At 35.3% G+C, this 25,546-nt stretch overlaps 1 protein-coding gene across 1 annotated transcript in view; it reads left to right on the forward strand.

Annotated features, from left to right (window-relative positions):
- Window positions 1-25,546, forward strand: part of LOC132547837 (D-glucuronyl C5-epimerase-like) — a 70,370-nt gene that overhangs the window by 14,254 nt on the left and 30,570 nt on the right. Inside the window, exon 2 of the mRNA XM_060211641.1 lies at window positions 8,261-8,317. The gene's annotated coding sequence lies outside the window, so the exon portion shown is untranslated. The remainder of the gene's footprint in view (window positions 1-8,260; window positions 8,318-25,546) is intronic.

The following is a 25,546-nucleotide window of genomic DNA, read 5'->3' on the forward strand; positions in this document are numbered from 1 at the left end:
GGCCTTGCCAATTAAACATAATTACTTGTCACCGAGACTTGTGAGAAATATGTAGTCTTACTATTGACTGCTTCGTCCTGAAAATTAAACTAGAATTTTTGCTAAATTCTTTGGAATTCAATGAATTTACCTTGCACTGGCATAAGGCTTAAATCTATTTTTTATCACAGGTTTAATCTAATTGCTCCATTGCAATGTTAGTTCAGTAAACCTTTAAATATTTTTCATACAGCTGTAGTTCATATGTCCTCGTTTTATCATCCAAACTTCCCATTGACCTTGGACATGTTGTCTTTTTCAAGTACAGATAACTGTGGGATCAATTTGATTACATAATCTCCCCTATTATCTAAACTGCCTTTCTTAAATGTTAAAAAAAATTAAAAAATTAATAGCGATAGCTCAGAAGTTAAAATGTCCATATAGATTGTTGTTTTCATGCTCATAAGAAAGCTCAGCAAGGATTGATCACTTATCAGTGAAATTTAAATCCTATTGAAATTGAGTTGAACAACTAAATCTGATTGAGAAAGAGTTGTGTAGTGTCTCTGATTTACCATCTAGATAACTTCAATCTTCTTGGTTTGGAGGTTATTTGAGAAGCTTCGTTTCAAAAGGTGAAAATAATTTTGAATGGAAATGCACAATTTTATTACTTTTGAAATGAGGGTGTGGTTATAAAACCGTCATGTCTGCATGGTTTAGAGTAGGGATGAATCCCATAATATTTTGAACCATCAGCTTGCCCCAGGATCATGAAACACACTTAAGTCTTAAACTGTCTGCATGGTATGGGTTAGAGATGCATCCCATAATATTTTAAACCATCAGCTGGCCCATGGATCATGAAATGCACTGAAGTCTTAAATAGTCCTATCATGTCTGCGTGGTGTGGAATAGGGATGCATCCCATAATATTTTCAACCATCAGCTGGGCTCACGATCATGAAACAAACTTAATTAAGTCTAAAAAGTCTTAAGTTTCGACTTAATCAGTCATGGATAACATCAGGAAAAGAGATGTCACATGTGATTGACTAAGTTTAAGAAAGATCCTGAACCAGTATACTGTTCGTTCCTGGAGGTTCCTACTGTAAGTCGCATAGATTTCAGGATTATATCACAATGTTACCTCTTCAGACATAGTCATGTGAATGGTGGTCCAGAAATTACGATAAATTTACAAAGGACGGGTTATTAGATATATAGACCCTGATATCAGTGACAGAATTAGCATGGATGTCATCAATAGTTATTTTTGTGGGAGGGATTTGAATTCGTAATTGATTTTCCCTATATACTAATGTGAAAATAAATTGCACATGAAGTATAAGTGATTTACAGTATGTATTAAAGAACTCTGACTAGCTATAAAGTTAATTACAAAAATAAAATCACATCTATGACATTTATCAATAGATGAACGACATGATTCCAAGGCATTTTGATATCTTTGATTACATCACCGGAGTTAATCAGGTGAGAAACAGGAAATTAGTCATGCCCATTGTATCGTTACGAAGGAATTTAAATATTTTATTGGGAGGTTAAAGCTGTAGTATCAGTTTTTCCTGATTTTAAACACTGGACTGTTATCAGTTCAAACTTTTGATGATGTAATGTATAAGAGGTTGCCTTTTTTCCACCAAACTTTACAAAGAGTATTTCAGAACTTCCTGTTCTCTGGTGGCAAAACGAAAATTTTAAAAAATAGTGAAATGAAAAGAGACGTTTGACTACAGAGAAAAAAAACTCTGGATTTGATCCAAGTAAAATTAAGAATGTGTGAAGATATTTGAGGTGAGAAACGATTGGTGAAGATAAAATCAAGCTGGTGAATAGCATTGAACACAAACTATTAAGGTACATCCATGAGATGTATCCCACACTGTGTGAAGCAGCTCAAAGTGCATGTCGTACATGTGGAAAAATGCCAGTTATCATTCCAGGATATACTAATCCACCACTCAGAATTCCATTTTGATCTGCATGATTTTTACCTGGTTCAGGAATTTGAAATATCTTGTTTTAGTTTTTATTAATTACAGTATAGCCTTTATATTACTGTAATGTCTTCTTTGATTTTTTGGATGAAAGATTTGTGAAATAAGTGATAACTGGCGTTTTATTTTTTAATATGTAAGAAATATTTTAATTTAATCCCCATGAAAATAGATTTTTCATTAATCATGATTATAAAAAATGCTATCATTGAAATTTGTATCATGGAATGCTATATCAGGCCTAATAAACACACCCCATACTAAACATCCTGGCAGAGGTGTTGTAATTACCACACCATACTTAATAAACTCAACTCATTTTTAAGTTTGTGTCACTTAAAAGTCAGTGCTTACAGTGTATATATTTCTAAAAGTTTTAAGAAAAAAACGAAATGCACTTTACTGCAAGTTTAACATAAAAAAAAAACAAAAATTGGTTTTATCTACCTATGATCTTTTACAGGTAAAAGATGACATAATTGGATGTGAAAGATGATCTTCAAAATTATTTGAAATTTGATATTGATTGCATGCATATGAATATCTAAAAGTTATGAAATGGTATAGCCTTGAAATTAAAGTGCATTTAATCTTGAAGATATTATCCAGATTTGACAACTTACCTGGTGACAGGTTTACATATGTTCTGGTAATTAGGATTTCTTGCAGGTGTTGTATACTGTGTACACCTGATCAATCCAGATGTTGAAATTAATGCTAGACACAAGAATAATGACATGTATTATGATTTTGTAACCCCTGAAATATCACCTAATAATATTTAGGTATATAGAGTTAAAAGCCATCAGAACGCTGAGGACTTGTTGAATTTTCAACAGTTATACAGGAATGTTTTATCATGGTGTCATGGTGACACTTAATTCCTTTTTAGTTTATTCAAGTATGCATGGCTGGCGTTTTTGTATTTAGATCTGTTTGTTTCTGTGTAGATTTATATTTGTTCAAACTGTGGGTGACCTTGAATGACCTTAACATACCCTTTAACAGGTTAATTTTGTTGTGTGACATTGTTGATGTGATGATATTGTCTTTTTACTATTGCCACCACGATAGCAACTTGATCTCACCAGGATATGTCTATATTTACATGTGTTTTGATCTGTACTGGGACATTTTCTGTGTCACTTGACATGGACGGGGTGAGGACTTTGTCTGTCTGTGGTAGGGATGTTTTCTGTGTCACTTGACATGGATGGGGTGAGGACTTTGTCCATCTGTGGTAGGGACGTTTTCTATGTCACTTGACACGGTGGTAGGAACATTTTCTGTGTCATTTGATGGGACGGGGTGAGGTCTTTGTCCGTCTGTGGTAGGGACGTTTTCTGTGTCACTTGACATGGTGGTAGGGATGTTTTCTGTGTCATTTGATGGGATGGGGTGAGAACAATGAAAGGAGTATTAACAGCTGTGATAGCTACTGTTTCCTTTACAGTTCAATAGATAACAGTGTATGTCATCTAGTCAGGGTTATCTATATAGGTCAAGGTCAACACTGATAGGACAGGGTCAAGGTCAATATTCCGGTTTATTGTTAACAGAGGTTTTATAGGCCAAAAAATGTAACTGTACAGATAACACGCTATTGAAATATAGGAAAATCTGCTGAAACAATAATAATACCTTTTGTTTCTCTGACTCATAGTTTGATCATAATGATGGTCTTTGCTTCAGTCAAAAGCTCTGATTCAAATGCTAATCAAGATGGCTTGTGTTTCTCAGGAAGTTTAGACAAGGGATTGTCCGATAGTGTCATACTTGTGTCCTTGAGCCAGACACTTTACAAAAGTTGCTTTTGATGTCATGCAATGGGCAGCTACTTTCTTGTTGTTCAGTGAAGAAGCTATCAGCTGCCACCAGGAGACCAGTTTCAAATTCACCGCAGCTGTTTATATTGTGATAAACCTAGCAAAAGATAACAAATTAGTAAAACATAGTGAGAAGAGATTAAAAAAAATCTTTTTTTAAACATTCAGATAATTTGAACATTATGAAGAATGCAAGGTATACAGGTGTGATTTATAGAAGATTCACCCTATTTCTTAATTAACAATAATTCCAGATTCGATAGTACCCAAGTAGTTCAGGAGTCTGACTTTCTTTATCACAAACCTTCCATATGTGGTCGGGAGTTTGAGGTCCACGTGGGGCAGATACCGAGTACTGGCTTTAGGTCAGTTGTTTTTCCTTTGAAACTTTGACTTTCATCCATCACCTAAACCTGGCATGTTCTTATACAGCAACAATAAAGTCAACTAATCAGTTACCAATAAAATATAGATAAAAAAATAATTACAGGGAGATAACTCTGATTCAAGGAAATGATATAAACAAGCTAGCATATAGCCTTAAGTTAATCATGTGAAGTAAAGTTTTAGAAGGTCATCTCATTTGAAGTATTTGTCAAAGGGATGAATATCAACAAGGTCAAAAGTTCATTTCAGTTTGAAGTACCTGTCTCCACAAATTGCTAAGCCTACATTGAAATGACACCTGTTTATCAAAACCAGAAACAAATGTTTACTTACAAATGTTAACTTAACAAAAAAATAAATACTGGGATTCAAAAAAAAACTTTATCATTAATCCTCTCTCTTAAACATACTAATTTTAAGCACATATGACTTAAAATTAGACTTCAAAGTGGTGACACAAAAACAAACATTTGAACATGACTTAAAAATTGGTGTTTAAATAGAGAGAGGGATTAAATTTCGCTAAAGTTTGAATAAACAAATGTGTGTATTTACAAAAAAAATCAAGTCTGTTTGCCAAACTTTAAAAAAACTGCAATAACAGTGATGTTTGTGTGTGAGATGACTGAGAGAGGTATATAATCTGATAGAAGGGGATTATGTTCATTAATGCTGTAGGTGTAATTTACTGTACCACAATGGATACGTTCGGAACGTTTGCCTGCACTCAATTATAATGACTTGTACTGACATATCAGTAAAATATTCATTTTTCTTCAGGCGTTTTGTTGTTTTATATGAATTCTGAATATTTTAATTTATCAAGAAGATATTTGTGTGTAAGTAATCAATAGAACAGCCGCCTCACCTGAGAAATAATTCTATTCTCATGAGTAGTAAAGAACAAATGTAATTCAATTCTAATTACTTTTCACATTGTTATACTACTGTTTAAAAGAATTTCAGTCCTAAGTTCCAGAATCCTCATTTGTATTGTAACCCTGGTAAATATGATCTGATGTCTACCACAGGGACAATGTAACCCTGATAAATATGATCTGATGTCTACCACAGGGACAATGTAACCCTGATAAATATGATCTGATGTCTGATAAATATGATCTGATGTCTACCACAGGGACAATGTAACCCTGATAAATATGATCTGATGTCTACCACAGGGACAATGTAACCCTGGTAAATATGATCTGATGTCTACCACAGGGACAATGTAACCCTGGTAAAAATTTGCAGTAATGTGTGACGAAGGACTTCTCTTACTAGTGATGTTTCAGGATGTTCCTGAACAGGGACATGCATGACGAAGGACTTCTCTGACAAGTGAACTTTAATTGCTTGTGAAAAGACTCAGAAGGATTCAAACTACTGACATTTGCAACGTGGAACATATGTGACTCAGGACGTCTCTCAGTATGAATATTTGTTATTGTCCGTCTCTGACAATGGACGTGTTTGATTCTGGCCGTTTAGACTGCGATATGATATTAAATAAGATAACGAAAGGCTAAATCATGATAGCCCTGTGTTCAATATCACCTTGAACCCACCTCCAGCCACGTTCTACCTGCTTTATTTTGTATCTTCAATGAAGAAGGGTCCGAAAAGTAGTAGGGGTCTTTACCTAAGAATAACTAGAGATTAAATCTGAGCTCAACTAGAGCCACACCCCGGGTGTCTAAGTCAGTAAGGTATATGATATAAAAACAATCCACATTTTATTAATTGTCTATGTTATTAAAAGTTAATTAGATATGAAATTCTGAACAGAGTTAGTGAACTTTTCCACCTCTATTGATGGTGAGGTTGTAATGCTGTCCCCTCCTCCCACTCCTCACACGTGTAAAACAATGATATAACCTGCCTTATCATTTATATACATGTATATATTTGTTAATAAAGCTTGAAACAACTCACCAACAATGAATTATTGCTAAAACTATTAACTTATAAAATAAATATAGTGGAATTACATAAAAATGTTTTTGAATGTTAAAAAGATAATAATTTGAAGTTTTAAAAAAGTCCTGGCGAAATTGTTTGAAACTTGAGGAACAAAGGACATCTTCTAAAAGCCTTGAGAAATTTTCAAATGGAAAACTTTGGTTTTTAGGTTTTTATTGGCTAATCCTCAAAATCTGCAAGGGTTTAAGTCTTTCAGTTCAAGTGGATTGTATGTAGATGTTTTGACTTGTCACACTGACCTTCTGATAACCTAGATAGGTGTTGTCATATATATATATATATAATGCCTTGCCCATCCTCGTGTGAAATAATAACTCCCCATCCCACACAAACACTAGGTGTAACTGTAAGACCTAGACCTATACAGAGACCTCTTAGTCAGGACTGTGTAGTCAACAAAGTTAACGATTTAAAACCTTACCTGGTCAGGTGTGACATATTTAGATACTGTTGATAATTACGGGCATTAGAACGAACAGCATTTTAAAAGGATGTTTGCTTCTGGCGTAGAAAACATATACAAATATACACAACTTTGATGGTAAAAAAATTGCTCAGTTCTTTCAGATTAAATCAGAAATGGTGATACAAAGATGGATATGATTGATGTGAAATGTATTGACACCTGATGGGCTTCATGTTAGTGAAAGTACTTCATAGCAAATATTTCTTATCTTTTCCATTTTAAACATAATGATTTTGGCAACTTAAGACAAATGTTTGGGTATTTAAAATCATCTCTTGAATTTAATCTCTTGAAAAGCTCAAAAATCTGATATTAAAGAAGAATTTATTTTTCTCAAAATTTGAGTCTATCTGAGCTTTTGTAGTAACTTTATACCGAAGATTAGTTATTAGTAGATAGTACAAAGATATTCTGATAGATATGTGAGATCCAAGACAGTTTTGATACGGACAAGAACATCAGTTGCTTAATGGGTTTATTGCACTATGAGCAGCCAGGGTCAAGCTGATGGCTACCTTGCTGAACAACTTAAGGGAGGACCATCACATGCTGTCAAGGTATATGAGATCCAAGACAGTTATGTTACAGACAAAAACATCAGCTGCTTAATGGGTTGATTGCGCTATGAGCAGCAAAGGTCAAGCTGATGGCTACCTCACTGAACAACTTAAGGGAGGACCATCGCCTGTCGTCAAGAGCAATTAAGTAAAGTGTCTTGATCAATTATGCAATCAAGACAGTACAGGAAAGTTTGTTTTTTGGCAAGTTCCTAAGATACTTGGTACACAAACCACCATGGTTATAGGGATCGTGAATTAGACAGATATTCTACTGACTAAGCTTTCATAGTCCATAAAAATAAATGTATGAGTGTGGTTTATCATAAATAAGTATCTGAATACATATATAACTGGTAGTGATACATAACAATGGTGAGGGTATAGTAGATAAATGCAGAACTGTGGTTTGGTCGTACAAATACAAACCATTGCTCACCCCCACTCATGCTCATTAAGATTCTATGAGCAAAAATTTATTAGATTTCCACAGAAATTGGTTTCTTCCCCGGAAATTAGCCGCTGAAATCTGCTGAACATGTGTATCAGTAATTATAAAGCTGTAATTGCGTGGAAGCAAAGCGTTTGTCAAAAGTGCATCTCTGAGATACCAGGAGACTGTATGTTTGTGTAATTTTCACTTCTGCTGCTGTCTAGTCTGTTAAATGTACGTATTCTGCTTGAATTTCTGAGAAATACAACCAGATTTACCAGCACACTATCTTTATCAATTTGCCATCATTTACTGTGTGTTCAAACAAAACTTGTTTATTTTTGTATTTAATGTGGTGTTACAATAATACTATTTGTTATGTTCCAATAGAAAACTGTTCATTTTCATTCAGTCTTTATTTTGTCTTAAAAGAAATGAAACAAATATTTCAGTTCAGTATCAAATGTTAGCCCACCGTCTATTTTTGATGAAGTGGCAAAAGAAAGTATTGAGTAAAAGTTAGACTGCCTAAAAAGCTTCCTAGTATTAACTGGAAGTCACAGTCAGACAGCTTCTTGTTCATGCAATCTTTCTTATACTTTCAGTGAAATTAAGGGTTGGGCTGCTGCAGAAGTCGTAACAACAAGTTGACCCATCTTAAGGTAAACCATATCACTTGTTCACTGAAGCATTGAACTACTTTCTGTTGGCAGTCATGAGCACATGAATGTTAATTAAAGGCAGTTTAATGCCTTTGTGATATTTATCATTTTCATCTTGTTTACAGCCACTTGTAATTTTCCTACATCATTAGCAGTCCATGACCAGATTAATACACAAATGACTTTGGTAATGTTACACAATAGCAGTGTCATACAATGGTAACTACAGTAGAATGATAACTGGCAGAATTTCATTACTACCTGGAGTGATACTTTAATGTAAGTGATTACAGCACGCATATCTGGAGTTTGGAGGTTCTAGGTTCGAGTCAGTGTATCATCCTGGCATTGTTTTCCTGTTACATTTGGCAGCCAACTTAATATAACAATAGAATGTACTCTAGATGTATCGGGGACTAATTGTTCTATCCATGGTGGCCTGTTTTATTGGTTAGACTGTCAGTGAACAGTTCTCAGAGCCTGGGATTGAATTCCTGTCTGGTCCTAGCATTTTTCCTGTCTTGTTATATCATGTTGTCTCCAGGTACGTCATCTTTGCTGTCCATGTAACAGTGTAGGCTTTGGGGTGATATACCAGGAAATAGTGTGCAATAGTACAGTCTCTATGTATCACTATTGTGGTTGTCGTGGTTACAGCACAACCACAAATATACATGCCAAACAGATAAATGCATCTTGACAATAAACTGTTTTCACCACCACTAAAACAGTAGATTGTTCACATTAAAAAGAACCAATGCAGAGTGTCATGTGACAAAATATAATGTCATAAAAACTGATGAATTCCAACAAATTCAACTAATTATCATTCTCTAGACCAGCATCCATCATGGTACCAAAATTGTTACAATAACATTACTTTCCTTACAATTCAATTACAAATATCTTTCACAGAGCACCATGACAGAACAAAACATTTCTCACCAATTTAAATTTCATCTTTTCCAAATATAGTTCTTGTTTTAAGTGAAATAAGTTTGTCAGGATCAGACAGCTCCCCATTGACAAACCTTGAATAGTCTCGTCCTTGTAAGTGAGAGCAATTTATCGGTTCAATTCTGGTTTCTGACAATTGACACTCCAGCAAGGTCCTCCATCAATCAAGCTGCTGTATTCATCAAACAGATGACCAATGAACAGCCGGTGTGGTGAGCCAGCTGCTAGTATCCCATGATTCCACATTCTTCACAACCTATAATTCTTGTTCATTTTCACCATGATGCAGTCGAACAATATAAGTCACCTCATAATGGAGGAAGGTGTTGGTAGTTGACTCACATTGGAGGGAGGCTTCAGTAATTGACTGACAATGGAGGGAGGCATCTCTATCTAAACCTGTTGTTGAAGGGAGGTTTCAGCATTTCCTTCACAATAGAGTAGTTTTATTATGTAGTTGACTGACAATGGCAGGAACAAACAATAGAAAATGGCTTCAGAAGTTGTGATTGATAATAGAAATTCATTCTTTGTAAAGAATACAGGAGGTTGGTTTTCTACTGCTTAAGTCCTATCAATACCTCCAGTCAATTAAGGACAGCGGGATTCACACTTTAGTAAGTTAATGAAGTAGAAGCTCAAATTTGTTTATAAAGATTGTAGTTGTTCTATCAGAATTTAATGATAGAGTTTAAATTAACAAAGGGCTAAAGTTTCATGTTCATTATGGTCAAAATAATGTGTACAGTGCATCTTAGAGTAAACTTAACTCTGGGCAAAGTGTTATGTGAGAGTAAACTTAACTCTGGGCAAAGTGTTATGTGAGAGTAAACTTAACTGTGGGCAAAGTCTTACGTGAGAGTAAAGTTAACTGTGGGCAAAGTTTTATGTGAGAGTAAACTTAACTCTGGGCAAAGTTTTATGTGAGAGTAAACTTAACTCTGGGCAAAGTTTTATGTGAGAGTAAACTTAACTCTGGGCAAAGTTTTATGTGAGAGTAAACTTAACTCTGGGCAAAGTTTTATGTGAGAGTAAACTTAACTCTGGGCAAAGTTTTATGTGAGAGTAAACTTAACTCTGGGCAAAGTGTTATGTGAGAGTAAACTTAACTCTGGGCAAAGTTTTACGTGAGAGTAAAGTTAACTGTGGGCAAAGTTTCATGTGAGAGTAAACTTAACTCTGGGCAAAGTGTTATGTGAGAGTAAACTTAACTGTGGGCAAAGTTTTACGTGAGAGTAAAGTTAACTGTGGGCAAAGTTTTATGTGAGAGTAAACTTAACTCTGGGCAAAGTGTTATGTGAGAGTAAACTTAACTGTGGGCAAAGTTTTACGTGAGAGTAAAGTTAACTCTGGGCAAAGTTTTATGTGAGAGTAAACTTAACTGTGGGCAAAGTGTTATGTGAGAGTAAACTTAACTCTGGGCAAAGTTTTATGTGAGAGTAAACTTAACTCTGGGCAAAGTGTTATGTGAGAGTAAACTTAACTGTGGGCAAAGTTTTATGTGAGAGTAATCTTAACTGTGGGCAAAGTTTTACGTGAGAGTAAACTTAACTGTGGGTAAAGTTTTATGTGAGAGTGAACTTAACTGTGGGCAAAGTTTTACGTGAGAGTAAACTTAACTGTGGGCAAAGTTTTATGTGAGAGTAAACTTAACTGTGGGCAAAGTTTTATGTGAGAGTAATCTTAACTGTGGGCAAAGTTTTATGTGAGAGTAAACTTAACTGTGGGCAAAGTTTTACGTGAGAGTAAACTTAACTGTGGGTAAAGTTTTACGTGAGAGTAAACTTAACTGTGGGTAAAGTTTTATGTGAGAGTGAACTTAACTCTGGGCAAAGTTTTTCGTGAGAGTAAACTTAACTCTGGGCAAAGTTTTATGTGAGAGTAAACTTAACTCTTGGGCAAAGTTTTATGTGAGAGTAAACTTAACTCTGGGCAAAGTTTTTCGTGAGAGTGAACTTAACTCTGGGCAAAGTTTTTCGTGAGAGTGAACTTAATTCTGGGCAAAGTTTTTCGTGAGAGTGAACTTAACTCTGGGCAAAGTTTTTCGTGAGAGTATCACAATCATAGATGTACCGATAGGATCTTTTGAGAATTTTGATCAAGGGTTCAGGGTGGTTGATTGACACTTTGGTAACACACTTGAGTTTTATCTAGAAGTTGAGGGTTTGATTCCTGGAACAGACATGATAATGTAAGGGTCACCTGCCCGACCATGTGGGTTTTCCCTGTGTAATCTGGTTTCATCCCACAGGTAGACCCCTTGTGCAATTGCATCTGGCCAACAAATTAATTGATAAACTTGTTTCACATTTGTTGTAACAGTAACAAAGTTTAATTTTTATCACATTATCTGCAATAATGATTAGATAAGGCTTCATCATAATGTAGGGAAGACTTTTTATAATGAGTTTCATTTAGAGAAAGTCAGTCAACTGTTATTTTCATCCCAACGTATAAGTTAAAAGTATTTGAAGGCAAACTTCATGAGTCTAGATAATCTACATTTTGATATAGAGAACCTTTTAAAAATGGAATCTTCTGTAACCAGTAGAGAGAGCCTGTAAATCGAGATGGAGATTTCCACGATTAAAACCTGTTTATTTTTAGTTTGTTATTGGGTGATATGATTACACCGTAGCTCCTGGTTATTGCCTTACTAGTATTTCACCTCAAAGAATCAGATTCTTTTCATATGATGTCAAGAAATAAGGTTCATGAAATCCTAAGAAAAGGTCAAGTCAGTTTTTTTTCATCTTTCAAATCATATACAATCAATGGGAAAAAATAGATAATTGATATATTAGGGAAAAGGCAGTTGTCTTTTTTTACAAAATATTTTGTAATAAAAACAACTGGGTATTTTCCTGTTTCTTAAGGCAAGAAAGAACACTTTCATTTCAGAAAATTATTTCTGTCAATGAAGCCATCTGTTGCTTGTTAAAGACTAACAGAAAAGTTGACCATGCAAAGAACGAAAAAAACAGAAATTACCAGCATCACCAGGACATCCCGAGATGATAAAATCCTCTAGATATGAAATGGTTTTCAACTTTTGTGGTTAGAATTTCAATATTCTTAAAGACAGCTAGAAGCTATTATTTTATGTATTGTGGCCTTGGTTTGGGGGAGTCTCATTTTACCCTCACCGTGTCAACTCAGTTGCCACAGGCTGTGAAGGGCCCATCGTGTTTGTTGTTGCTTTAGTGAAAAAGGAGGTGATTGGACTTAGAACGGATGTATAGAGTCGCGTGGACACCTTTCTCTTCCTCACCTGTGATTAAATATGATCAAAGGCATTAGGTGTGTCCCACCTGCCATGTATTGTGTGCATAACCACTGTCACCTGTCCACGACTAGTCCTAGGTCAGCGTCTCTTAATACCCACAACAGTTACATGTTATTGAGTGTTATCTGTGTACGTCCTCTACACACATGCAAAGTTTTAGTACAAGTCTGTTATCTTAACAGCTCTGTAAATGTTTCAGAGCAAATTAAATCAGCAGTATTGACAATTTTACCTTTGGAATCAGGATAAAGAACTCTTCAAAATGTTTTAATAGGCAAATAGTACTGACTATAGAAAGGAAAGAGGAAGGCCAGGTGAGAATGTAGAAATAGGACAGCGTATGATGAAGGGGTGGGGGCAGTGCCTGTTTTCAGGGGATACAATAGGTAGCGTCGTTTATGGCCATATGGCTGCCTGAAATATGGTTTGGGGGTGACAAGAGATAGAGGTAAAGTGGGTTTATAAGGGTTTATTGGGAAAGGGTTCTTCAGGCTGGGAGTGAAATACAAGGTCACAGGGGATTGTGGCCAAGTAGATGACTTAATAAAATGTTTTGGCTATTTTATCTGGCATTGCAGATCCTGATAAACACATCGGAAGCCATTCTTCTGCTGTTCTTGCGTGTTTATGTTTGTGTATGGTGAAGTCTACAAGTTCAATGATACATGAGTTCTGGTAATGAAGTTCTGTAATATCACAGCTATGGCCCTTCTTCTACAACAGTTCTTCTGTGGTGAGAAAAAAAATTTAATTGAATGTAGCACACTGGATATCAGAAAGGAAGGTTCCAAATATGTTCCTCAATCAGTCTGATAAAGAAACCAGTCTCCATGCCGCGTCTCTGACAGGAGGTGTTCGGGTATATCATGTTTGAAAAATTATGCTGGTTGTTGAAAATTACTGATTTCATTAGAGTTCCATGTTAAAACCAGTAGCTATAATTACAAGTGCTGAATCAGCCACAACCTGGAGCCATAGATTCTTGTTTCATTAGAGGCAGCAATGATAGAACCATATGGCCATCGTTACAGAGAAAATGGAATTGTTCCTTCAAGGATAAGCTGCTAATTAATATATATTATAGGATATATAGCTGATAACACAAAATTATTCTCTACATTTCACATGGAGTCACTACATACAACATAGAGCCACTTCATACTACATGGGCCACACAGGACAACTGCATACAGCAGGTGGTCCTAAATGCCACACAGGACCACTCAAACCACATGAAACCACAACATACCACATGGAGTCACTACCTACCACACAGAACCACAACCTACCATTCTAAACCACTACCTACCACACAAAGCCACAACCTACCACTCTAAACCACTACATACCACTCTGAGCCACTACATACCACTCTAAACCACTACCTACCACTCTGAGCCACTACATACCATTCTGGGTCACTACCTACCACTCTGAGCCACTACATACCACTCTAAACCACTACATGCCACTCTGATCCATTACATACCACTGTACCACTACATACCACCTGGTTTCAGTTTTCTCTAACAAGTTTCAAGATGTTTCTATCCATTCTGCCTGGGAACTAGCTGAATATACTATTGACAATCTCTTCAGATATACCAGAAATACCTGCAATATTTTGAGACACCAACTTTCCTCTAGTCTGTAGAAATGAAAAATTCTCAAATTTATTTTATGGAATCAGTAAACACATGATGTTCTGATGGTATACTTCTGTGATGCACTGTTTTAAATTCTGTAACACCTTCAGTTCTAATTGTCCTCTGATTCAATTTTCTACACTTGCGTGTTATTACATATTCCTTTCACCGATAAAAGGATTACAAGACTGTCAACATATGTTCATTTATTTTGTAAGTAACACACAGATTTAATTATCAAGTTAAATTTTCAGGTCACAAGGTTGATATGATATAACATACTACATTACTTACCTTTAAAACATATCCTGTGATATCTTTTTATCCTAAGCCCTGTGTATTATGATAGTTCTGAAAATCAACAATTCTGTTATCAAATTCAACATTTTTTGAAACTTCATTAACTCAAAGTCGTAGGGTCATGAAAAGACTTGAAAGACTTTGAGTTATCCAAGTATTGAGGTTATTGGGGTCATTGATTTACCAAAAAGCATGACAATTTCTAGTTACGATAATATCAATACACAGTTTATTCAACAGTTATGTTAAGCTTTATGGAGGTAATATATAATATAATATGACACGGAATATTATCACAACACTTACGTGCAAACGTTAGCTCAGACATCACGGTAAATGGATGGAAGTTTCAGAGTGGAAATAAAGGTGTGCAAATACATACCCAACACAAGAATCACTGCATTGGAGCATCCATGTAGTTATTGAATGAGCACTGCAGGTCACACAAAAGCAATAAACATCATCAGTAAAATATAACACTAGACACTTTCTCAGTGTCAGCTACGTGATGGTAACTGATGTAGTGTTGTTTTTTTTTCTTTCTCTGTAGATATCAAAGCCTTATATGGTACACTCCTGTTAAATCTTAGCCAGAGTATCAGGCCAAGGGTGTGCAGTATATTATGAATTTCAAGTGTTTATAAATTTAGTACCATTAACTGTTAATTAAAATTAATGAAATAGGGTTCTTAATATGAATATGTCTTTATTGTGACAAATTTTCTATTCACAAATTGAAGTGGTAGCGGATGTTCTATGAAAACTGAGACAAGATCTGTCGTAACACTTCATTAAAACTTCAATGTGTGGTTTATGGTTAATTTAGAACTTTGGGTTAAGAGCTACTTTTGAGAAGGATTTTGCTTTCTGGCACCGGTATTTTACTTCAAATTATCAAAGGTTTTTTAGTTTTCCACGTTCGAGTTTTTCTATGTTTAGTTATCAAATCTAGTAAACAATTACATATTAAAATCTTGTGAAATTCTTTACAGAAATGATATTCTTTTAGAATTTACTGCTCAGCATATGTTGTTATTGACTTGGCTGTTATCTTGAGAACCTGACATTATTTTTATTGACCAACATTTCCATGACAAGAGTATTTGATGTAGCAAAAAAAAAAAAAAAAAAACACATGGTTTTACATGGCGACGCCTGAAAAGTTAAAGGAGAATAATCTCCTTTTACTATTCAGGAGTCTCCATGTAATCCTGTCCTTTGTTTATATTTTGCCTTGGCTTTATTGATTTTGAATCCTAATTTTGTTGACATATCAGTAAATCATTTGTATAATGTCATGATCAGTAGTAATGTTAACATCACCACAGCAGACATTTATCACACAGATCATGGTAAGTAAGTGAAGCCAAACCATTGGGATCATTTGTAAATCTGCCGAGAGGTTTTCTGGACTAGCACAGCGTATGCTTGTTTTCATCAATATGGTCTAGAGAAGGTTCTCACTGGTAATGGTTTTCCTAGTAGATAGGGTGAAAAACTCATTTGTAAATAGACATGCATTGGTGTGCTTGGGTAAGTCCTCCTCAGTCTGGGCGACTTGATCATCATAACTTAGCTGTCTGTAGATCCTAGAGCTGTGTATGGTATGGATTGGAGCTTGATCTGTTGTTTACAACTTTACACAGTATGGACTATTACTGGGTTATTGTCAGGGTTATTCTAAGGGTTATCAATTATTATGAACTGTTACTTAAGGTCGTTGTATGGATCTTTTTCTAATTAGATTATCTTATCTGCTATTTCTTACTGAATTAATGTTTAATGTAAGGAGTTTGTTGATTAAGATTACTCTGATTATCTCTGTGACAGAAAAAAACCTTTACTGGAAATCACATGACAAAGAATGTTGAACACACCAGCTAGTCTACTCTTTACCAATGCATGCAAGTCTGTTTCTGTGACTAGGTGAACTATAACAAACAAGGCATAAGAGTATTATAGAATAAAAACAGTGTGTACCTTCTGACATTTGGAGATGTTCTTGATTCTAAAACTCACCTTTCTTGTGCCTATATAGGAATTTTTTGCTTTGGATGACAAATCTTTTCACCATGTTATTGCACTGACACTAACCACAGGGATTTGAGCTAATGATATCACCTCATGTAACAAGAAACCTGTCCCTGAACTTGGGGAACACCCTACAGGTGTGATTTTGGAGCATCCTTTGGGAATAAAATATTGATTTCTGACTTGCATCTTTGCGTGCTTTACCTCAGTATGACTTGGGAAAAGTGGCTAAAATCAGTAACTCCTTTTTTTTTCTGTCTCAGTACTTTTAGTTTTGAACAGGAACAATTGTTTGATGAAATGTTCAAAGGGTATTCATTTACAAAGAGCATGGAAGTAGATCAAACACTGTGGTGAAAGAGATCAATGTTACCAAAGCTACCAGTGAAATCATACTGTATCAGTTAGGAGCTTGATCTCTATCAGTCAGGAACTTTATTTCTCTATCTGACAGGGTTTTACTTTAGTTGCTGCAAAAGTTGACATAATGAAAAATGTTGGTTCAAAGACAAATGGATCAAACATATATTGCTGCTGATTTTCAATATTTTTCTATCTACTTTATTTTCCATCGCGCATTTCTTTTTCAGAAGTCTAAGAATTTCATAATTCAGTTTTATAAATGTGTTTTTAAGATCTTCATTGGGATTGCAGACTTAGTCATAGATAATGATTTTAGACCTTGGGTTCAGAGCAATATATATTTTTTCTGGTTTCCCTGGCCGTAGACATGATGTTAATGTGGTACAGTTGAGTAAGTTTATAGAGACTTTTCTTGGAAAGTCTATGTCAAATTGGCAGTGTTTTTAAAGCAGTATGCTTAAAGTCTGGAAAAGTTACCATATCAATCTAAAGGTTTCAAGATATATACAGACAAAACACATTGCTTATCGCTTATTGAGCTGTATCAGGGGACGACATCCAAAACCACTGCAGTAAAAAACATTAAAGTCTTCGATTACATAATGGGACCATTAGGACATTCTGTGGAGAGTTGTTGGGCCTGTATTTCTGTCGGCCATGTTGGACACAGTATCAGTTTCATTTATATGCACACATTATTGATGCTATTCACTGGGTTTAAACATTGATTGACTTCAAGTGTCTCACTCCGAACCAGATAGATGTTGCCACTGGTATGTATTGGATATGTAAACACCTTTTTTTTTACCTCATCATTGTATTGGGTGACGGGGATGTTTAGCATGACCAATGTTTCCCCCCTCCCCCCACCCCCAATCTTGTTATTTGGTATCAGTGTCTCTTCAGATTTTGTTCATATTTACCCCTAAGTATCATTACACCAAGTTCTATGCCAGATTTGATTTGTTTAGGTACAGGGCTATTTATGACATTTTCTAGTTGTAATTGTCACTTTCTTCAATTGATAATCTTATAGTCCAAAGCCAATTTGTGTAGTGTGGATTTGTGTGGATTTTTTTATATTCTTACGGAACTTCCAAAATTTAGGTTGGATGCCTCTGGTGGACCAGTAGGGACATCATACATTGAAATAACATTTCCCTTATAGGTTCGTTAGATTTAAAATTATAATGGTGGTGCATAGGCTGCATTCATTTGAACAGTTCATTTTAGCACAGATGTTTTCTACTCAAGTGTTTTGTAAAATATCGATCTGCTTTCTCAGCTTGCCAGCTGGTGTATTGACTGTTAAAAATATTGGATTATGTCTCATTTGCAGTATTGCATATTTATACAATATATGTATATCATGTTCATGAGTGCTCCAACAGGAACAGTTTCCAAGGCCAACAGCTGGTGTACAAGTCATGTGATACCTGTCATGTGATACCTCTCGTATGACATCAGACTTGAAAGTCTTGTTGACAGGATATATTTGTAAGCCATATATCATCCCCCCAGAATGAGATCTGCTCATCTCTTGTACTGAGTTTCAAAATGATCATATTTATACAAAAAAAAACTCATACCAGCTCTCACACCCAAATACATTTTCTTGATGGAATCTAGGTTTTCATATGGTGTATCTTTGATTTATGGAAGAAAAAACACAATAATCCTTCATGTTATTCATGAATTTTATCTTGTCAAAAGAAGAAAAGAAATTGAAATACATGTTTTGCAGATAACCAGCAGTCTGTGTCACTACTGAGTTTGTGTGGTTTGATTTATACTATTGTTAAACATAGATAGGTTTGGGCGCTACACCAGAGCCCTCTTTAATGGAAAATATCAGGGTCATCGAAACCCTTGATTCTCATTATCAGGGTCAATGAAACCCTTGATCTTTATCATCAAGGTCGATGAAAACCTTGATGAGATCCCAAAGTGTCACTCTCTAGAGTGATTGCAGATCTGATATGATATTGTTTTGATGGAGTCTGTCAGGATGCAGTTCTCTTATATTAAAAGAGAAGTCATACTGATGATGACAGGCTTTCTTCCTAACAGTACCCATTACTGACTTTTCTCAAGAGTTTCATATAATCTGAAATTATAATGCCTGTGAAAAAATGAAAAGCTATTTTGAACCTGTGACATTTACTTATTGAAAGTCTCACGCAACTCATCACTGACTTTTCTTCACACTCTGTATCGGTTTCATGCTTGTCAAAACATTAATGTGGAAAGTCTGTCCTATACGGCTAAAATCCAGTTTTTAAACAAAATGAAATTTTTGGTCAATTTTCTGGGAACTGTAGAAATGTTACACCTATAGTAATTGTTACCTTCAAATAACATTTATACCTATTTACAGTTATTGTAAAACAATGTTGTTAATTTTGATATGGAAACTGATTTTTTTGACATTAATTACCAGTGTTATTCAGTTGTACATGAGATAGGTACATGTGACTGTAAGGAGATATGTTTGGTGCTAGACCTGTACAATATATATGGGGACCATGGTTCTGTTTGGTCTTTGTGGGATATGTGTATAAAAACTAAGTACATTCACTTAGGATTAACTTCAACAGATTAATTCTAAATTGTATTTTATTATACAATTTGTTATCTTAAGCAAACATTAGTGTGTATGTAAGGAAGCTTTATCTTCAAATTGACTTTCCTACTTCAGTTAATTGTCTACAAATTTTTTGAACAACGACCAACTTTTGGCTTTCAGTAACATGAGTATAATAACCTTTTGTAAAGAGATTTTATAAAGAGCCCTAAATCTCTACTGGAAATTATTAAAATGATTTAATGGTTTAAGGCTTCTCTCTCTTAATTCAAAATTGAAATCAGTGTATATAAGTGTTTAAAATGACACTGTGCAAAAAGTCAAGCTGTTTGGGCCTGAGGCTGTGAGGAGATTTGGCTCGTAAGCTGTGTTAGATAATCCCCCAATTCTAAAGTCAGGTAGAGCTGGATGGATCACTTACAACATGACTTGAAGATATTATTTGGAATTAGTATAACGATCAGTAAATTAGGCTGTTAAATGACAATTTTGGTTGATAGAATATCCTATATTTTTGGCTGGAGAATATCTAAGCCATGTTATTAAGAGATAATCTGCAGTTTATCAGACTACAGGTATAAATCTGGTAGTTATCACAAAGCGCCCCTGTTAATCCTTGGTCTATATACCTGTATCAAGATGGAGATGATGACGGGATCACCCTAACAAATACTGTGTAAAAAAACGACCTGGTGTATAGATAAACCTCGGACAATGGCTGTCATTGTTCAGATACTGTTCAACTCGTCCCTTGATCAGGTGATCTGAGGTGATGGGTCGTAACAACGACCAATTATTTGAGATCCTTTATTGTCACTAGAGTATATTGTCGTTAGTGTAACATTTTTGCCTCGGTTTTGAAGCAGTGAATGGCAAGGAGTTGTAATGACCAACGAGAGACCTGTACAAATGACTTTATGACTCTCTACCGAATCCACAATGTGAGAATTAAACAGAATGACTCGCGGCTTACTGATTGTGTTGTTGCCACCATTTTGTCCGACCAAGCCCCCCTGACTTAATGGAGATTACAGCTCAGATTTAAGATATTCAAAAGGTTCCATTTACACAAGTATGGTACCGTAAAATTATTTTTCGTCAGCCAAGTCTTTTAAAATTTAAAGTGGACCTAAGGAATTGTTAAAAATCTCATCGGATATGTCTGCTTATTGTCACGCTGTGTCAGCGATCATAGAATAGGATTATGTCTTAGGGTAGTAACTGATGATGATAAAGCAAAATAGTAAACACAGTGGTTTGATCACACTGTAAGCTTCTAGTGTTGTAGGAATAGATGGACTTAGTCCTCTGCTCCTTGATGCTGCCGATGTGAGCATGCTGTGGTATAACTAGGAGTTAATGAAGGAGTGATACCAAGACTGATCATCATGATCTCTAATATGTTTCATTCCTGGGGCATGTGAGCTTGTCACAGATAAATCCAAGAAGAGTAAAACTGATCATGAGTGGACGATAGCAATTACTCCATTTTAAATACAAACAGTCTCAGGGATGATATCGTGTTACAGGACGAGCTGATCATAGAGAGATGATTACGGTTGTTAGACATGCTGTCAGATTGTTACCTGTTTCATATAGGTATTGGTGATCTAGAATGATATCCTGTTTCAAGGGAAATGAACGATACAGTTGACAGGGTCAGAGATGTTACTATTTTTGTTATCGATGTAAGAACACACTGTGGGGCGCGACAGCAGATTTATAGAGAAGTAAAACTTGGAATGACTGGACGATAACAATGGCTGTTCCCTTGGACATTAATTACCGTCTGTACACTACGCAGTGTAGATGACTGCACGCTATGGAATAACACTGGTAATGATTGGACGATAACTGGGAATTTACCGGTGCTATAATTGTATTACACTTCGTGTGTATGTATGCTCAGGGGGTGTCATGTGAGATTACGCTGGAGTAAAACTGATGGTGATGATCTGGTGGACGAGTGATGTTATGAGCGTACTCATATTGGTGAAACTCTGGGGGACGTCAGATTTACACTAAGGTAACACTGACACCAATTAAATAATTCACACGGATACGGATTAAAAAATTCATGTTACACTGATAAGGATTAGGGATTTCAGTGACACCAGCTTTACAGTAAGTTATTGAATAGATCCATCAGTTACTTATTTCATTTCTTCTTTTTTGTGATAATTTTATGATGTGTTTCTCTTGGGAATGAAGGTATATTTCTCATACAGATAGTATCTATTACATCATGATAACAATATGACAAGCAAGTGTAAAACCACACAGCATTTATGGAGTTTGTTATTTTGTTGCTATTTTGGTTTATGGGGTGTCAATAGCATAAAAATGAAATCATAAGGCTATGAATGTCATAAAAAAAGTTTAATAATTTTGTAAAAGGATATGTAGCACTACAAGGACAGTAAATAAGTTTTAGAGCAACATGATTTAATGTAAACATGAGATGTAACATATTTAGCTTTTAATGCACTTCAATATAAGTGTCATCTGTCTACAGACAATGACTTTAACACTTGTATAATCGTTCCAAATTTTGTTTAGCAGTTTGAAATGTACATTGATTATTAAATATGTTTCCAGATAAAAAAGTTAACAGAATTTCCCCACAGTATAGAGTGTGTTACAGTACACAGCGATCGAGGGCCGTCTTCCTCCTCGTATCAATATGAGACTGGATTGTAGGGTCTGATGTAGTTTTTAGCCTGAGTAATCGTTACTAATACTCCGATGCTGGTCCCAATCGACCGGCATCGTGTACAATTGTTCCTCTGTCTGTGTTGAGGAACTTGAGTGTATAGCATTAGAATCGGTAATGTAGAGTTTCGCTAAAGGTTTAATTGCAGGGTTCTATGATTGAGAGCCTTTTGAACATACACATATTGCTGTATTAGATCATGTTGTAAGGACTATATAAGGCTGTGTTGATTGATTTCATTGGTCATGTTGTAAGGACTATTTGGGGCAGTGTTGATTGATTTCATTGATCTGACGATGACGATCCTTCACCAGAGTCGTAGGTGTAACGCTCAATTGTAGGTATAATCTAACGACTCTTAATAGCTTTTAATGTGAGATCACATTTGGAATGGTTTGAGTCGACGTAGGTTACATTATCAATGTGTAACATTTGTTAATCAGCCTCCCGTTACCACTGTAAGTTTGTACTAAATAAATTTAGGGAGGACTTATAGGTCCAAACAATGTCATGTGACTACTGAATCGGTGACTACCGTGTCTCACACAGAGAGATATCTGTAGTAATGAAATCCCCATGGTTAGAAGCAAGTGGAGCAGACACAGTTAACACTGTGGATGGCTTGTTATTCAGTTTGCTTGAAGACGTTTGTTTCTTCTTTCTCTACGCCTACATGAAGATTGCTATTGTCAAGAGGAACACAAAGACATCATCTGTGGACAATTCTCATACAAATTACAAGACTGATCATAAGGCCATATTATATTTGTGTACAAACGAAAATCATGTACATTTATCAATTTAAAAAACTCTCCTGGTATTATCTGACGGTGATCATTGATCATAGGTATCTGAGTATGAATGGGGATATATTCCACACCAACAATACTGCTAAAAAAGAGAGATTTCAAAAGGCAACATTTTAAAAATTGTCTAGTGACAAACTGAAAATGAGATAATTGTATACTGAAATGTTACACCCAACAACAGAGGTCAGATAATAGCTGAACAATGAATATATTCCTTAAAATGTGTATGGTTTTGTTTATAACAAAATAAAGGTGTGGTGATTCATAATCAGAATATAAATTGATTTCGTTATTGTTTTCAATAAATTTGGAATGTATCGTTATTTCTCTGGATCAATTAGCTGCGTATTGATTCTAAATACGTAGAGCTCTGTTATGTGTGAGCGTGCATGTTGTAGAAGCATTAAGCCCGTGTAGATGGTGCTGACATCAGTAAGAAATCGTAATGACTAATGGTTCATTACATCTTTAACAACTATATTAAGATACATTGCCAGAATGTCATCAGTAAATTTCTTCAAAGCTTCAACTTAAATTTGCAAAAATTTTGTGTTGTTGCTTTGGTATTTCTTTAAACAGTTGTTTTGGTGTGGAATCATTTTAATGATACGCTGGGTTTACTTTGGTGTCTTGACTTTCTCCGAAGTTCAGGTCTCATTGGACTTTACTGTCAATGGTATTTTATTGAGTAAGCATGGTTTAGCCCTTCATTTTGCCTGTGGATGTAGATTCAGGAATATGACTGAATAAGTGAATGTGATTCCTTATTCCAGTCACTCCAGCAAGTAGGATGTAATCACTCAAGCGTTTAGAATGTGACCCCTTATTCCAGTCACTCCAGCAAGTAGGATGTAATCACTCAAGCGTTTAGAATGTGACCCCTTATTCCAGTCACTTCAGCAAGTAGGATGTAATCACTCAAGCGTTTAGAATGTGACCCCTTATTTCAGTCACTCCAGCAAGTAGGGTGATTAATATTAGCTTAAAGGTTGTTTTGTTGTAAAATAAATAAAGTTTATATGTTAAATGTTTATGCAGTATATTGTAGTAGGTATTGAAATGAGACCATCAACTGGTCAATCGACACAAATCTTGTACAGAAGTTCTTGTGTCTGCATGTCGTGATGACATCTTTGTCATTTGGGTCACATTTGGGGTACAATATCAGGTGATTGTCTACGTGGTTTGAATGTAATGTTGCTCAATATGCACATCTTTCATACACTGAGTCTGCAGATGAAAAGAAATTTTCGTATTTTGAATTCCTGGCAATTTAATATAAAAAAAAAAAAAATATAGTACAAAAGATATATAGAACATCAAAGAGAGATATTTCTGTTTCGTCATGGTAAATCACTAACAGTATTGCCTGTATATTAGGTAACCAGTATCAAAACAGTGTTACAAATCACACATGTTATAAATTACATCTAAACATAAAATATTTAAAGAAAATTTCCACTCAATTGACAGAAAAATGGAGAAAATTGTTTCTGGTTGAATTGAGCAAGTAACACAGATAATTATAAGACAGCTAGTGATGTATTTCAAACCACTAATGGTATCCCTCCTGTTTTTGCTTTTCTGTTACTCGTTATTTATTGACAGGATTTTATCGAGAACACAGTTTAACACTAAAACATGAAAACTCGGGGACTCCCCCTTTTTTTTTTGTTTCGCGTCTTCAAATTTGATGTGTGCAAAAGAATTTTAGAACAGTTCTAGAATGATCGTCTAAATGTATAAAGAGAAAATATTTGTGGATTTCAGTATTTTCTCAAAATCACACATTTATCTCCATTTCAGCAAAGTTGATAGGGTTTGATATATACATGCTCTGTTTTTATACAATCATTTCAAGCACATATCTCAAAAATATTGCAGTTTATGTTTCACTTTGTACATCACTCACGCGTACACAATACAGAACGATCTCTTGGTATTTCATCATTCCTGATTTCAAGAGAGAAGAGTGTGAAAAAAGTGAAATAGCACAAAAATAGTGAATGCTTCACTTTACCATGGCCCAGCCCGACCCTAAATTTCACCACCCTTGTTATTTTTCAGTTTTATTATGTTTGGAGGAACTTAATGAATCAAAGTGATAAGAAATTAAGTGAAGAAACATAGATTAAAAACAAAGTATAAAGTGACTTCACTTTACCATGGGAGGATTCATGGGTGGTGTTGGTGGTGGTGGGTTGGAAGGGGTGGGTGGGAGTGGGAGTGGGGGATGGGTGGGGGGGGGGGGGTCATTTCACCATTATGGTATTTTGACCCTGTTCATTTCTCCATGTTTCACTATACCATGCTACACTGCATTGATTCCAATTTAGTAGAGAGAAATGTGTCAAACATTCCTGTGTCCTTTCATTAGGGTAGTTGTACAGTACTTTGTGGTGCTAAATGTCTCAAGGTCAAGGTCACTGTAAGTTAACACCAATTGATGATGAATGTATAATGACAAATTCCTGCTCTTTTATCATTTCTTTCCTCCATTGATAAGTTGGAGGACAGAGCTTGTTAGAACATGGTGTCTA

Source organism: Ylistrum balloti, unplaced genomic scaffold (genome assembly GCF_031769215.1).
Source record: "Ylistrum balloti isolate Yb309-2 unplaced genomic scaffold, AGI_CSIRO_Ybal_v1 Utg369982, whole genome shotgun sequence".
Classification (NCBI taxonomy): Eukaryota; Metazoa; Mollusca; class Bivalvia; order Pectinida; family Pectinidae; genus Ylistrum; species Ylistrum balloti.